The sequence below is a fragment of the Anolis sagrei genome, chromosome 6 (genome assembly GCF_037176765.1).
Source record: "Anolis sagrei isolate rAnoSag1 chromosome 6, rAnoSag1.mat, whole genome shotgun sequence".
NCBI lineage: Eukaryota > Metazoa > Chordata > Lepidosauria > Squamata > Dactyloidae > Anolis > Anolis sagrei.
Window position 1 is genome coordinate 15344493 of NC_090026.1, and position 13589 is coordinate 15358081.

The 13589-nt window shown below is 44.8% G+C and overlaps 2 protein-coding genes and 1 long non-coding RNA gene across 3 annotated transcripts in view; all 3 read right to left on the reverse strand.

Annotated features, from left to right (window-relative positions):
- The window catches only part of LOC132779354 (NACHT, LRR and PYD domains-containing protein 1b allele 2-like), a 214964-nt gene that overhangs the window by 133682 nt on the left and 67693 nt on the right, over positions 1 to 13589 (reverse strand). The gene's annotated exons all lie outside the window — the stretch shown is intronic.
- LOC137097340 (apoptosis-associated speck-like protein containing a CARD) overlaps positions 1 to 13589 on the reverse strand; it is a 73821-nt gene that overhangs the window by 45854 nt on the left and 14378 nt on the right. The gene's annotated exons all lie outside the window — the stretch shown is intronic.
- On the reverse strand, positions 899 to 9410 carry LOC137097344 (uncharacterized). Its single transcript, XR_010910121.1, has 3 exons — positions 9336 to 9410; positions 7204 to 7265; positions 899 to 1045 (listed from the first exon to the last, which is right to left on the reverse strand). It is a non-coding gene; the product is annotated as an uncharacterized lncRNA (long non-coding RNA).

Here is a 13589-nt window from a genome sequence, read left to right on the forward strand (position 1 = left end):
GTAGAATCTACACAGTTTGACACCACTTTAACAACTATAGATCAATGCTCTGGAATCCTGGGACTTGTAATTTGGTGAGGCACCAGAACACTCTGGCAGAGAAGGCTAAGATATTGTAAAATACAATTCCCAATATGACATAGCATGAAACCACGGCAGTTGGGTGTAGATCAGGCATGGGCTAATTTTGGCCCTCCAGGTGTTTTGGATTTCAGTGCCCACATTTTCTCACTGCCAGTAGGAATTGTGAGAATTGAAGTACACAACACCCAAAGGGCCAAAGTTTTCCCTTGCCTCGTATAGATGCTACCATAGTTCTGTCTGGGAATGTAATCGTAGAATGTGTTGTTGTAGGTTTTTTCGGGCTGTATGGCCATGTTCTAGAGGCATTCTCTCCTGACGTTTCGCCTGCATGTATGGCAAGCATCCTCAGAGGTAATGAGGTCTGTTGGAACTAGGAAAAAGGGTTTATATAGTTGTGGAATGACCAGGGTGGGATAAAGGACTCTTGTCTGCTGGAGCTAGGTGTGAATGTTTCAGCTGACCACCTTGATTAGCATTTGATGGCCTGGCAGTGCCTGGAGCAATCTTTTGTTGAGAGGTGATTAGATGTCCCAGATTATTTTCCCTCTGTTGTTTTGCTGTTGTAATTTTAGAGTTTTTTAATACTGGTAGCCAGATTTTGTTCATTTTCATGGTTTCCTCCTTTCTGTTGAAATTGTCCACATGCTTGTGGATTTCAATGGCTTCTCTGTGTAGTCTGACATGGTGGTTGTTAGAATGGTCCAGCATTTCTGTGTACACTCAAATTCCTGTTATACCTTCAAGACAAAGAAAGTGAGGAAAGTGAACAGCTTCCACAGCCTCTTCTGGGTCCACCTGGATGTTGAGCAAAGGGCCGGCAATATCCCACTTCTCTCTATGTTCCTCCTTGAAATGGTGTGACCATGAATCAAAGTAGTAGCTGAGAGTGACAGCTGCTTTCACATCAAATATCAGATCAGTTACACAGCAGCGGAAGGAGCCAGCCTTGGTGAACTTCAGTCTGAAACCAATGAAAAGGAAAGTCAAAGGGGAAAGGGGCTTTGAGCAGGGATCTATGTAGCTTCAAATGACATTTTTTTGCAAGGGATCTGGGGTACCTTTGTATCACATTGCAATTTATATGAAAAGTTTGCTTGCTTCCTAACTAAATCTATGCAGTTGCAGTCTGATGCTACCTGAATTATATGTTTCTGCATGAGACACAAACAAACAAGTAACTGATGTGTTGAGTTTTGCCTCTTAGCCAGGTATATAATTACTTTAGCTCAGAGAGCAATTCCAATCATATCTTTTATTGGGGTTTGAAGCAAAGATTAAGGAAGAATCTGCACTTGGAAGTATGTTGCAACAACATAGGTGTGAAGTAATTGTAATTGCTTATTGGTAATTTATGGATAATGTGTTAAGTCAATTGTTATATGTTGTATGGAACCACTGCTGTTTCTACTGTTTTTACTGTTTGTGAACCGCCGTGAGTCGCCTTCGGGCTTGAGATACAGCGGTATATAAGCAAAGTAAATAAATAAATAAATAAATAAGTAGATGTGGGTGAAGTGAAGTCCGTGCCCTGCATTCAGTCTCCATAATCATTTTTGTAATTCCCCTGGTATTAACACAATTGCATCTTTTTCTCCTTCTGAAATTATTTCCAAAGGTTGTGGAGTGAATTTCCAATATATTTGAAGCTTATTTGAACTCCCTAGGAGTCAGTAATTTTTTGAAAAATATGTTTTGTCCCTAAATGCTCTTTAGAAGCCAAGGAAGGCCCCAAAACATGCTCACAGGTTCCCCAGAGGATGCTTTTTTGGAGAAGGGGTAGAAATGCTTTTTGGTTTGTTTTGTTTACAGCAAGTACATTGGGTGTATGTTCCTCCAAAATCATAGAATCATAGAATTATAGAATCAAAGAGTTGGAAGAGACCTCATGGGCCATCCAGTCCAACCCCCTGCCAAGAAGCAGGAATATTGCATTCAAATCACCCCTGACAAATGGCCATCCAGCCTCTGCTTAAAAGCTTCCAAAGAAGGAGCCTCCACCACACTCCGGGGCAGAGAGTTCCACTGCTGAACGGCTCTCACAGTCAGGAAGTTCTTCCTAATGTTCAGATGGAATCTCCTCTCTTGTAGTTTGAAGCCATTGTTCCGCGTCCTAGTCTCCAAGGAAGCAGAAAACAAGCTTGCTCCCTCCTCCCTGTGGCTTCCTCTCACATATTTATACATGGCTATCATATCTCCTCTCAGCCTTCTCTTCTTCAGGCTAAACATGCCCAGTTCCCTAAGCCGCTCCTCATAGGGCTTGTTCTCCAGACCCTTGATCATTTTAGTCGCCCTCCTCTGGACACATTCCAGCTTGTCAATATCTCTCTTGAATTGTGGTGCCCAGAATTGGACACAATATTCCAGATGTGGTCTAACCAAAGCAGAATAGAGGGGTAGCATTACTTCCTTAGATCTAGACACTATGCTCCTATTGATGCAGGCCAAAATCCCATTGGCTTTTTTTGCCGCCACATCACATTGTTGGCTCATGTTTAACTTGTTGTCCACGAGGACTCCAAGGTCTTTTTCACACGTACTGCTCTCGAGCCAGGCGTCCCCCATTCTGCATCTTTGCATTTCATTTTTTCTGCCAAAGTGGAGTATCTTGCATTTGTCACTGTTGAACTTCATTTTGTTAGTTTTGGCCCATCTCTCTAATCTATCAAGATCGTTTTGAATTCTGCTCCTGTCCTCTGGACTATTGGCTATCCCTCCCAATTTGGTGTCGTCTGCAAACTTGAGGATCATGCCTTCTAGCCCTTCATCTAAGCCATTAATAAAGATGTTGAACAGGACCGGGCCCAGGACGGAACCCTGCGGCACTCCGCTCGTCACTTCTTTCCAAGATGAAGAGGAAGCATTAGTGAGCACTCTCTGTGTTCGTCCACTTAACCAATTACAGATCCACCTCACCGTAGTTTTGCCTAGCCCACATTGGACTAGTTTCCTTGCCAGAAGGTCATGGGGGACCTTGTCGAAGGCCTTACTGAAATCCAGGTACGCTACATCCACGGCATTCCCCGCATCTACCCAGCTTGTAGCTCTATCGAAGAAAGAGATCAGATTAGTCTGGCATGACTTGTTTTTGATAAATCCATGTTGACTATTAGCGATGACTGCATTTGTTTCTAAGTGTTTGCAGACCGCTTCCTTAACAATCTTTTCCAGAATCTTGCCCGGTATCGACGTGAGGCTGACCGGACGGTAGTTGTTTGGGTCATCCTTTTTTCCCTTCTTGAAGATTGGGACCACATTGGCCCTCCTCCAATCTGCTGGAACTTCTCCCGTTCTCCAAGAACTCTCAAAGATGGTTGCCAATGGTTCCGAAATGACTTCCGCTAGTTCCTTCAATACTCTTGGGTGTAGTTGATCTGGCCCTGGGGACTTGAACTCGTTAAGAGTGGCCAGGTATTCCTGGACGACTTCTTTCCCAATTTGGGGTTGGATGTCCTCCAATCCCTCATCCACTCCATCTTGCTGAGGTTGAAGACTCTCTTTTTGTGAGAAGACCGAGGCAAAGAAGGCATTAAGTAGTTCTGCCTTTTCCCTATCCCCTGTCAGCATTGCCCCATCTTCTCCTCGAAGAGGTCCTATCGCCTCCTTGTTTTTCCTTTTTCTACTGACATAAGAATAGAAGCCCTTTTTATTGTTTTTAATGTCCCTGGCAAGTCTGAGCTCGTTTTTTGCTTTAGCTTTGCGGACCTTTTCCCTACAGGTGTTGGCTATTTGTTTGAATTCTTCTTTGGTGATTTCTCCCTTTTTCCACTTCTTGTGCATGTCTCTTTTGTGTCTTAGCACAGTTAGAAGTTCTTTGGACATCCATTCTGGCTTCTTTGCACTTGTCCTATTTTTTCTCTTTGTTGGCACGGTTTGCAATTGCGCCTTGAGTATTTCACTCTTGAGAAATTCCCATCCATCCGTAGCTCCCTTGTCTTTTAGTATCTGTGTCCACGGAATGCTGCTCAGCGTTTCCTTCATTTTTTGGAAATCAGCTCTCCTAAAGTCCAAAATGCGGGTTTGACTTGTCTTAGTTTCGGCCTTCCTTTGTACCTCAAATTGCAGGAGCACATGGTCACTTGCCCCTAAGGATCCTACCACTTCGACCGCATCGATCAGGTCCTCTGCATTTGTTAGGATGAGATCAAGAGTAGCCAATTCCCTTGTTGCCTCTTCTACCTTCTGGACCATGAAATTGTCTGCAAGGCAAGCGAGGAATTTGTTGGACCTTGTACTCTTGGCCGAGTTTGTTTTCCAGCAAATATCGGGATAGTTGAAATCGCCCATGACTACTACATCTCTTTTCTGTGCCTGTTTGGTCAACTGTTGGCAGAAGACTTCATCAAGATCTTCCTCCTGGCTTGGGGGTCTGTAGTAGACGCCTACAACGACATCTTTTTGAGTCCCAGTTCCCTTGATTCTTATCCAGATGATTTCAAGCTGGTTTCCCAGATTGCTGTCTTGAATTTCTTCTGCAGCATAAGAGTTTTTGACATATAAGGTTACTCCGCCTCCTCTCCCCTTTGTTCGGTTTCTGTGAAAGAGGTTATACCCCTCGATATCTACATTCCAGCGATAGGAGTCATCCCACCAGGTTTCAGTGATGCCTATGATATCATATTTGTGGTGTTGTGCTAGAAGTTGGAGTTCGTCTTGTTTATTTCCCATGCTCTGTGCATTAGTGTAAAGACATGTGAGCCCCTGAGATCTTCCCTTGAGCTGTTTAATTGGGATTATTGTGCTTTTGGTACTTGGTCCTTGTTTTGTTTGTGCAGCCCTCCGTTTAGCCTTCTGGCGATTCCCAGACGTTATGGGTAAAGTAGTGTTCGCAAGGCTGTTGTCCCCCTCCCCCGGTGGACCTAGTTTAAAGTGCGTCTAATGAGGTTTGCGAGTCTGTGAGCAAAAAGGTGTTTTCCTACTTGTGTGAGATGCACCCCATCCCTTGCCAGTAGGCCATCCTCCTGGAATAGCAGGCCATGGTCGAGGAAGCCAAATCGTTCCTCCTGACACCATTTTCTAAGCCAGTCATTGACCTGTACTATTTTTCTGGCTCTTGTGGGTCCGTGTCTTACAACAGGGAGGAGGGATGAAAATACCACCTGTACATTACATTCTTTTAGCATTGCTCCTAGAGCTCGAAAATCATTTGTGATCTTTTGAAACGTATGCCTTGCAGTATCATTGGTTCCTACATGAATCAACATGAGGGGAGGACGGTGATAGGGCTTGAGGAGCCTGGTGAGCCTCTGAGTGATATGGTGTATTTTTGCCCCCGGTAGGCAGCATATTTCTCGAGCCATCCCATCTGGTCTGGAAATGACAGCTTCCGTTCCTCTAAGGAGGGAGTCGCCTACTACCAAGACCTGTTTACTTTCAGGAATGACAGGGCCCCTTTTGTGCAATGTAGTGTGTAGGTCTCCAGAAAAGTGATCCTGTTGGTGTGAATTGTGTAGGTGAAAAGTGTTGTCCTCCTCCTCGACATCCCCGGTGCATTCGTCAAGGACAATCCATTGAGATTCGTCCAAGAGCCTATGGTTCTCCTGTATGTGTTCCTGTTGCTCCTGGTCTATGGTTGGGGATGGTACACCTGCACGATTGTGCAAGTGTGAATGTTGTGAAGTGTTGTCCCAGTCAGGGCTATCCCCTGCACACTGATCAAGGATGAGCCACTGATCAGTATCTAAGCCATTCTGGTCTTCCCCAATATGTTGTGTTTCTTGGTCAGGTGCTAGTTGTGTGAGAATTTGGAATCTATTGTGTAACTGCAGCTGAGCGGAAGTATTCTGAGGAGGCTTCCGGGTCCTATGTGTCCTTCTAAGGGTGACATTTCTCCAAGCCTGAGGGTTGTCCACATCTGAGGTGCTGTTCTGTTGAGCCTCCCCGTAATGTTGGTGTGATATGGGCTGCGTGTCTAGGCCAGTGTGGTGTGTGGTGTCTAAGAACAGCTCAAGTTCCTGAATGTCCTTAAGGGTCTTAATACGGTCCTCAAGTTGTCGTATCCTGTGTTCCATGCGAGTGATCTGTGTACACTTGGGGCAGATGTAATTGAGTAATTGTAGTGTGAAAAAGCTGAACATGCCACAGCTTGTGCATGAGATGGGAAGTTTTCGTGTTTGTTCCATCTGGAGGTTGCTAATGACCTCCTCTTGGTGTGTGTTTGATGTTGTTGTCTGTATGCAGGGGTGAAAGTATAGGTTACTGAGTGTAAGTTACTGAGTGTATGTTAAATTTAAACAAAGCTTACCCTGAAGCAGAAGGAAACAAAATGGGTTCCTGCTTCCTCAACTTCTGTGGAAAGCCCAGCTGCCCCTTGGGTTCAGACATTGGTTTATATAGGATAACCAGGAAGCCCCGCCTCTCAGACAGAGCAGTTAATTTTTAAACTCAGGAAGCCCCTCCCTTCAAACAGAGCAGTTAATTTTTAAACTCAGGAAGCCCCGCCTCTCAAAGAAAGCAGCGCTGAAAGCTGTTAAATTTAAACAAAGCTTACCCTGAAGCAGAAGGAAACAAATGGGTTCCTGCTTCCTCAACTTCTCCTTTTGGAGATCTAACACGGCACCTGGTGGTGCAGTGGATTAAATCGCTTAGCTGCTGGACTTGCTGACTGAAAGGTTGCCGGTTCGAATCCAGGGAGCGGGGTGAGCTTCCACTGGTAGGCCCAGCTTTTGCCAACCAAGCAGTTTGAAAACATGGAAATATGAGTAGATCAGTAGGTACCACTTCTGCAGGAAGGTAACAGTGCTCCATGCAGTCATGCTGGCCACATGACCTTGGAAGTGTCTACGGACAACGCCAGCTCTTCAGCTTTGAAATTGAGATGAGCACCACCCTCTCGAGTCAGGCACGACTAGACTTAATGTCAGGGGAAACCTTTACCTTTGCCTTTAACATGACCTTCAGACCTCCAAAGCTTCCTGGAATAAAGTAATCCACTGATCTGTTCAAATATACTGGTATACATGTAGGCAATGTACATGTTCCCTTTTGTCATCTTTATGTGGTCACTAAGGGGTTCAAGTAAACTGTGCATGTTCTTTGTAGAAAATATTCCTGTTTAAATGCAGAAACATGTCAGAATGGTAAAAAGTTTGAAACCATGAGTCAAAGGTTCATTGTGCTCACCTGTATATCTTGTCCCATTTTGAGTCCCTAATCATTTCTGGTCTGATTTTTATTGCACGATCCTGTAACAAAATAGTAATTTTTGATACAACTGTTCCATCTGAAGTTAGAGCAATTTCTTCCCACACCAGAGATCTCCCAGTCTGAACTCCACACTTTCCAGTTAGCAATGGAACTAGACAGCATGAAGATCCAATGTCCAAAACAGGAACCTGGCAAAACTTTGAAACATGAAACTAGAAATCCACTTGGAAACAAGACTGTCAGGAAACTCCAACGTTAATGAGACTGAGTTAAAATCCTTTACTCGTATCATAAAAGCTTTTCCTGTCCCATGTACTGAAAGGAAAGCATTCAGTTTGCCATTACAGCCAGATAAGGATTTCTTATCTCTCTTTTCTAGCAGGTGGACTGACCTTGCCAATCTTAAGAAGGAAATCTTAAGATGGAAAACAAAAGTCTTGTTTCCCATCTTAAAACTCATTACATTCTGCACCTGACAAATCATCCTCAGGAGACAGTTTTTCAGAGGAAGACTGCTGTGGGACTCTCCCAGGAATTTGACCTTGGGAATCTACAGGAGAAGCACTCCATTCATGAGAGAACTTGGGCCTGGGCTTGACTCAGACCCAGGGGTATAAGGAGACAGGGAACACCTACATCTAACATGACAATTCATCCCATGGCTGGAGAGGCAACAAGATGCCCTCACACAAATGAGAATGTGTTACCTACCTAGTTTCATCTATGCTGATGATCGTGCCATTACTGCTCAAGCAGGGAGCTTTGAGATGGTAGAACAGAAGCTTTCCGAAGCTCTAGGTGCTCTTACTGCCTATTACAGGGAAAACCAGCTGATTCCTAATCCATCTAAAACACAGATATGTGCCTTTCATCTCTAGAACAGAAAAGCATCCCGAGCTCTGAAGATCACCTGGGAAGGAATCCCACTGGAGCATTGCAGCACACCCAAATACCTGGGAGTCACTCTGGACCGTGCTCTTACCTACAACAAGCACTGCCTGCACATCAAACAAAAAGTGGGCGCTAGAAACAATATCATACGAAAGCTGACTGGCACAACCTGGGGATCACAACCAGGCACAGTGCCCTTGCGCTATGTTACTCGGCTGCTGAGTATGCATGCCCAGTGTGGAACACATCTCACCACACTAAAACAGTGGATGTGGCTCTTAATGAGACATGCCGTATTATCACGGGGTGTCTGCGCCCTACACCACTGGAGAAATTGCACTGCTTAGCCTGTATTGCACCACCTGACATCCGCTGGGAAATAGCAGCCACTAGTGAAAGGACCAAGGCAGAGACATCTCCAGCTCATCCCTTGTTTGGGTATCAGCCAGCACGTCAATGACTTAAATCTAGAAATAGTTTTCTAAGATCTACAGAGACACTCGTTGGAACACCTCAGCAAGCGAGAGTCCAAAAGTGGCAGAGCAAGCGAGAGTCCAATGGCTGATACCAAATGAGAGGCTCCCCCCCTGGGCACACAGAGGACTGGGCGACTTGGAAGGCGCTGAACAGACTGCGCTCTGGCACCACGAGATGCAGCGCCAACCTTCAGAAATGGGGCTACAAAGTGGAATCCTCGACATGCGAGTGGGGAGAGGAGCAAACCACTGACCACCTGCTACAATGCACCCTGAGCCCTGTCACATGCACAATGGAGGACCTTCTTGCAGCAACACCAGAAGCACTCCAAGTGGCCAGATACTGGTCAAAGGACATTTAGTCAACTACCAAACTCACAAATTTTGTATTTTGTTTGTTTGTTTGCTTTTTTCTATTAGAAATGTAATATAATTGACTGGTTGCCCTGACACGATAAACAAAACAAACAAACAAACCTACCAACTGGAGGGCTTTTTTAAATACGAGGAAGCAACCAGAAACTTCAAGTTTTAAGGAAGAACATGTGCTAAAATCAGCATTAATCACCAGTCTGAATGAACCCAATGTAAATAAATCCATAGGTGGTGGTGGTGGTTGTGGTGGTGATCATGGTGATGATACTTTACATAGTGAACTAGAAACTTAAATCAATAAGACTACATTAAAAACACATCTATCTGTAGATGGGTAAAACGAATCAGATGATTTCAGCTGCTTACCTCGCTTGGACACTGAGTGCAATGGAAACGTTCCTCAAAGTCTTCAGGGTTCTCCTCCTCCTCATCCTCCTCATCCTCGTCCTCGTCCTCGTCCTCCTCCCCCCCCTCCTCTTCCTCTTTGTCATACTCCTTCTTCCAAGTATCTCCTGCAAATATGAAGAGACAATCAAATCACAGACCCTACTGCATAAATAAGAGGGTGTGGAGGGTAAATAGAGTGCATAAATAATAGACAGATTTTCCCACATAAGAACATAATATTTTGAAATGTCTTTCCCTCATACTGTGTTCAAGAAGACAGAGCTATTAGCCCATAGTAGAAAGATAAAGGGAGCAGAGAAATAAATGTGGCTGTACCTTTAAAACTGATATACTGTATTTCAACATGACTGAAAGGGGCAGGGCCGGCCGTAGGTAATTTTCAATGGTAAGCAAACATTATTTTGCCCCCCCCCCCAAAACCCACAAAAGGTAGAGGTGAATAAAGAGTTACCTTAAAACCAGAAGGTTACTTACATTATGTTCATATAGTTACATTACATAGAATTAACACAAATTAATGTTTTTTAAATGCAAATATTTTATTAAACTTGGCAACAATTTTTTGTTGTTATTTTTGATCTACAAGTATGACACAAAGGTTTCACAGAAAATACAAGATCTTTGCATTATGACAATTCCGCTGAGACAATTGAAGACAGAACAGCCCTTAATACATGCATACATATACATACACATACATACATGAACACACACACACATATATATATATTATTTTATTTGGAATTGCAAATTGCAATGCATTCCATCACACACACACTTAAATAAATATTCTGTGTTTATGGAACGAACGGCTTCCTTTCTGCAAGGACTTCTTCTAGAATGCATGGCAATTCCAAAGAAAATAACATATTTTGGACCACAACAAGTAAGTCCACTGAGACGACTAAAGATAGAATAACCTTATCTATATAAATATATATATAATTTTCGTTTGTGGGATTAACATAACTCAAAACCCGCTGGACGAATTGGCACCAAATTTGGCAGCAAAACACATACTAATCCAATCTATGTCTGTCAAACAAAAAAAAAAATCTCTGGCTGCTTCTCATTACTTTATTTTGCATACCACCACACTACTCCAGGGTGCTATTATTATTATTATTATTATTATTATTATTATGAGTCTAAATGGCCATCTAGCAGGAGTGTTTCAATTGTGCTTTTCGCTTATGCCAGAAGGAAGTTGGATTGGATGGACCTTGGAGGCCTCCCTACTTTATGATTCTATTACTATTATTAATAATAGTATTATTATTAAGCAGAGTCTCTATGTCCATCTGTTAGGAGTGCTTGGATTGTGTTTTTCCCTTATGGCAGAAGGAGGTTGGACTGGATGGCCCTTGGAGGTCTCTTGCAACACTAGGATCCTATTACTGTGAATTCCTCCCAAACCCCTCCAGAGTTTTCTGCTGGTCATGGAGGTTCTGTGTGCCAAGTTTGGTTCAGATCTGTCATTAATGGGAGTTTTAATGGTCTGTGGAAGTCTGAGCTGAATCAGTTGAAGGTACTCCAAATCCCATCAGCTTGATTAGCATTCAATGGCCTTGCAGACAAGAGTTAATCAAGGCCAGCTAATATGTCTTAACAATGGATTCCCCCGGGCAGGAAGCAGCCAGGCTTTGAAGCTGCAAGGTTATTTGCTGCATCAGAAGCAAACCAAGGGTAAATTTGTAATGTATATAGAAAACACAAAGTTTAAAAACTTGGCATCCAGCTGCAAGGTCATTCAGTGCCAATCAAGGTGGCCAATGGCAACACTCACACTTGCCTCAAGCAGGCAAGAGTCCTTCTTCCCACTCTGGACATCATTCCACAGGGATATATATAAACCCCACTTGTCTAGTTTCCAACAGAGTTCCCAACCTCTGAAGATGTCTGCCATTTATAACACATAACAATCTAATAAATATAAATAATTCATGTTAAAAATAATAACGTAATAAATAATAATTGTAAATAGAATAATAAATATAATAAAATATAATAATAATAATAATAGTAATAATTCCAAAGCTGAGAAGGAAATGGGGGCGAGTCAGTTTCCAACAGACCTCCCAATCTCTGAGGATGCTTGCCACTGATGTGGGTGAAACGTCAGGAGAGAATGCTGCTGGAACATTTTGAGCCTTCCAGGCGAAGCAGAGGCTTCAAAGGGTAGAGAGAAGAGCATGGAGTGGGGCAACAGCAGCAGGTCTTCCCCTCTTCTCCTCCAGGGTCTTCCTCCTCTCCGTTTGGAGATCCCCAAATGGAAAGGAGGAAGAAGAGCCCAGAGGAGAAGGAGATGGTCAAGCCTCGCTGCTGCTGCTGCTGCTGCCCCACGCGAGAAGAGGGGCGAGAAGAGAGTGGCACAGAGCAGCAGCAGCAGCGAGGTCTCCCCCCCCCCTTCTCCTCCAGGGTCTTCCTCCTCCTCCTCTCCATTTGGAGGTGTCTAAACGGAGAGGAGAAGGAAGAAGCGCCCAGAGGAGAAGGAGATGGCCAAGCCTCGCTGCTGCCCCACACTCCTCTCGCCGCTCTACAAGATGCACGGGGCATGAGGGGAGGGAAAAGCATGCACCTTTCTCTTCTCCCTCGCACGCCTTTCCTGCCTCTGCCACCAGGAAAGGCACATGCGGGGCGAGAGGGGAAGAGCAGAGGCGCGCGCCTTTCCGTTCCCTCTTCCTCCATGCGCAGCTTTTCTGCCTCCTCCTGCCGTTGTCCCCGCCACCGCGCGTGGGACGAGGCCCAATTGGAGGAGCATTTAAGGAGGCGCATGAGCGCCCCTGGGAAAAACAAAGTGTTCCGCGGTCGCTTACTTCGTGTAATGGAAAAACCGGCCCTGGAAAGGGGGGGCAAAAGAGGCAGGGGGAGAGGATCCAATGAATCTGAAATCAGAACCAGGAAAGATTCTGGAGCAGATCATTAAATAGACAATTTATAAGCACTAAGGAAGGAAAGTCATACTCATGAAAAGTCAAAATGGGTTTCTCAAAAACATGTCATGGCAGGCTAAACTTATTTATTGGACTGCTGTGAGTTTTCTGGGCTGTGTGGCCATGTTCCAGAAGCATTCTCTCCTGACGTTTGGCCCACATCTATGGCAAGCAAAAAGTGGGTGCTAGAAACAATATCATACGAAAGCTGACTGGTACAACCTGGGGATCACAATCAGACACAGTGAAGACATCTGCCCTTGCGCTATTCTACTCTGCTGCTGAGTATGCATGCCCAGTGTGGAATATATCTCACCATGCTAAAAGAGTAGATGTGGCTCTTATTGAGACATGCCACATTATCACAGGGTGTCTGCGCCCTACACCACTGGAGAAATTACACTGTTTAGCTGGTATTGCACCACCTGACATCTGCTGGGAAGTAGCAGCCAATAGTGAAAGGACCAAGGCAGTGACATTTCCAGCCCATCCCTTGTTTGGGTATCAGCCAGCACATCAACGACTTAAATCAAGAAACAGTTTTCTAAGATCTACAGAGACACTCACTGGAACACCTCAGCAAGCGAGAGTCCAAAAGTGGCAGGCTCAAACCCAGCACCTCAACCAATGGCCGATACCAAATGAGAGACTCCCCCCTGGGCACACAGAGGACTGGGCGACTTGGAAGGCGCTGAACAGACTGCGCTCTGGCACCACAAGATGCAGCGCCAACCTTCAGAAATGGGGCTACAAAGTGGAATCCTCGGCATGCGAGTGGGGAGAGGAGCAAACCACTGACCACCTGCTGCAATGCACCCTGAGCCCTGCCACATGCACCATGGAGGACCTTCTTGCGGCAACACCAGAGGCACTCCAAGTGGCCAGATACTGGTCAAAGGACATTTAATCAACTACCAAGCTTGCAAACTTTGTGTTTTTTTTTGTTTGTTTGTTAAAAAATGCAATACAATTGTTTAGTCTGCTCCTGACTCGATAAATAAATAGTTTGAAGCCACTTTAAGTGCCATGTGCCCCAGCTTGGCAATCCTGGGATGTGTGGTTTGGCAAGGCACCAGCGCTCTTTGGCAGAGAACACGAAAGACCTGGGAAGACTGCAACTCCCAAAGTGAGAGTAAGGAAGCCCCGATGTGACTCCTCTCCCCTCCCCTCCCTGCTCACCCATCTCTGTGCCTTTCCGGAGCTTCTCCGCTTGTTTCTTGCAGCCGATTTTCTCTAGCAGCCGGATCGCCAGATCTGTAGAGGCCTCTCCGGGGCGGGA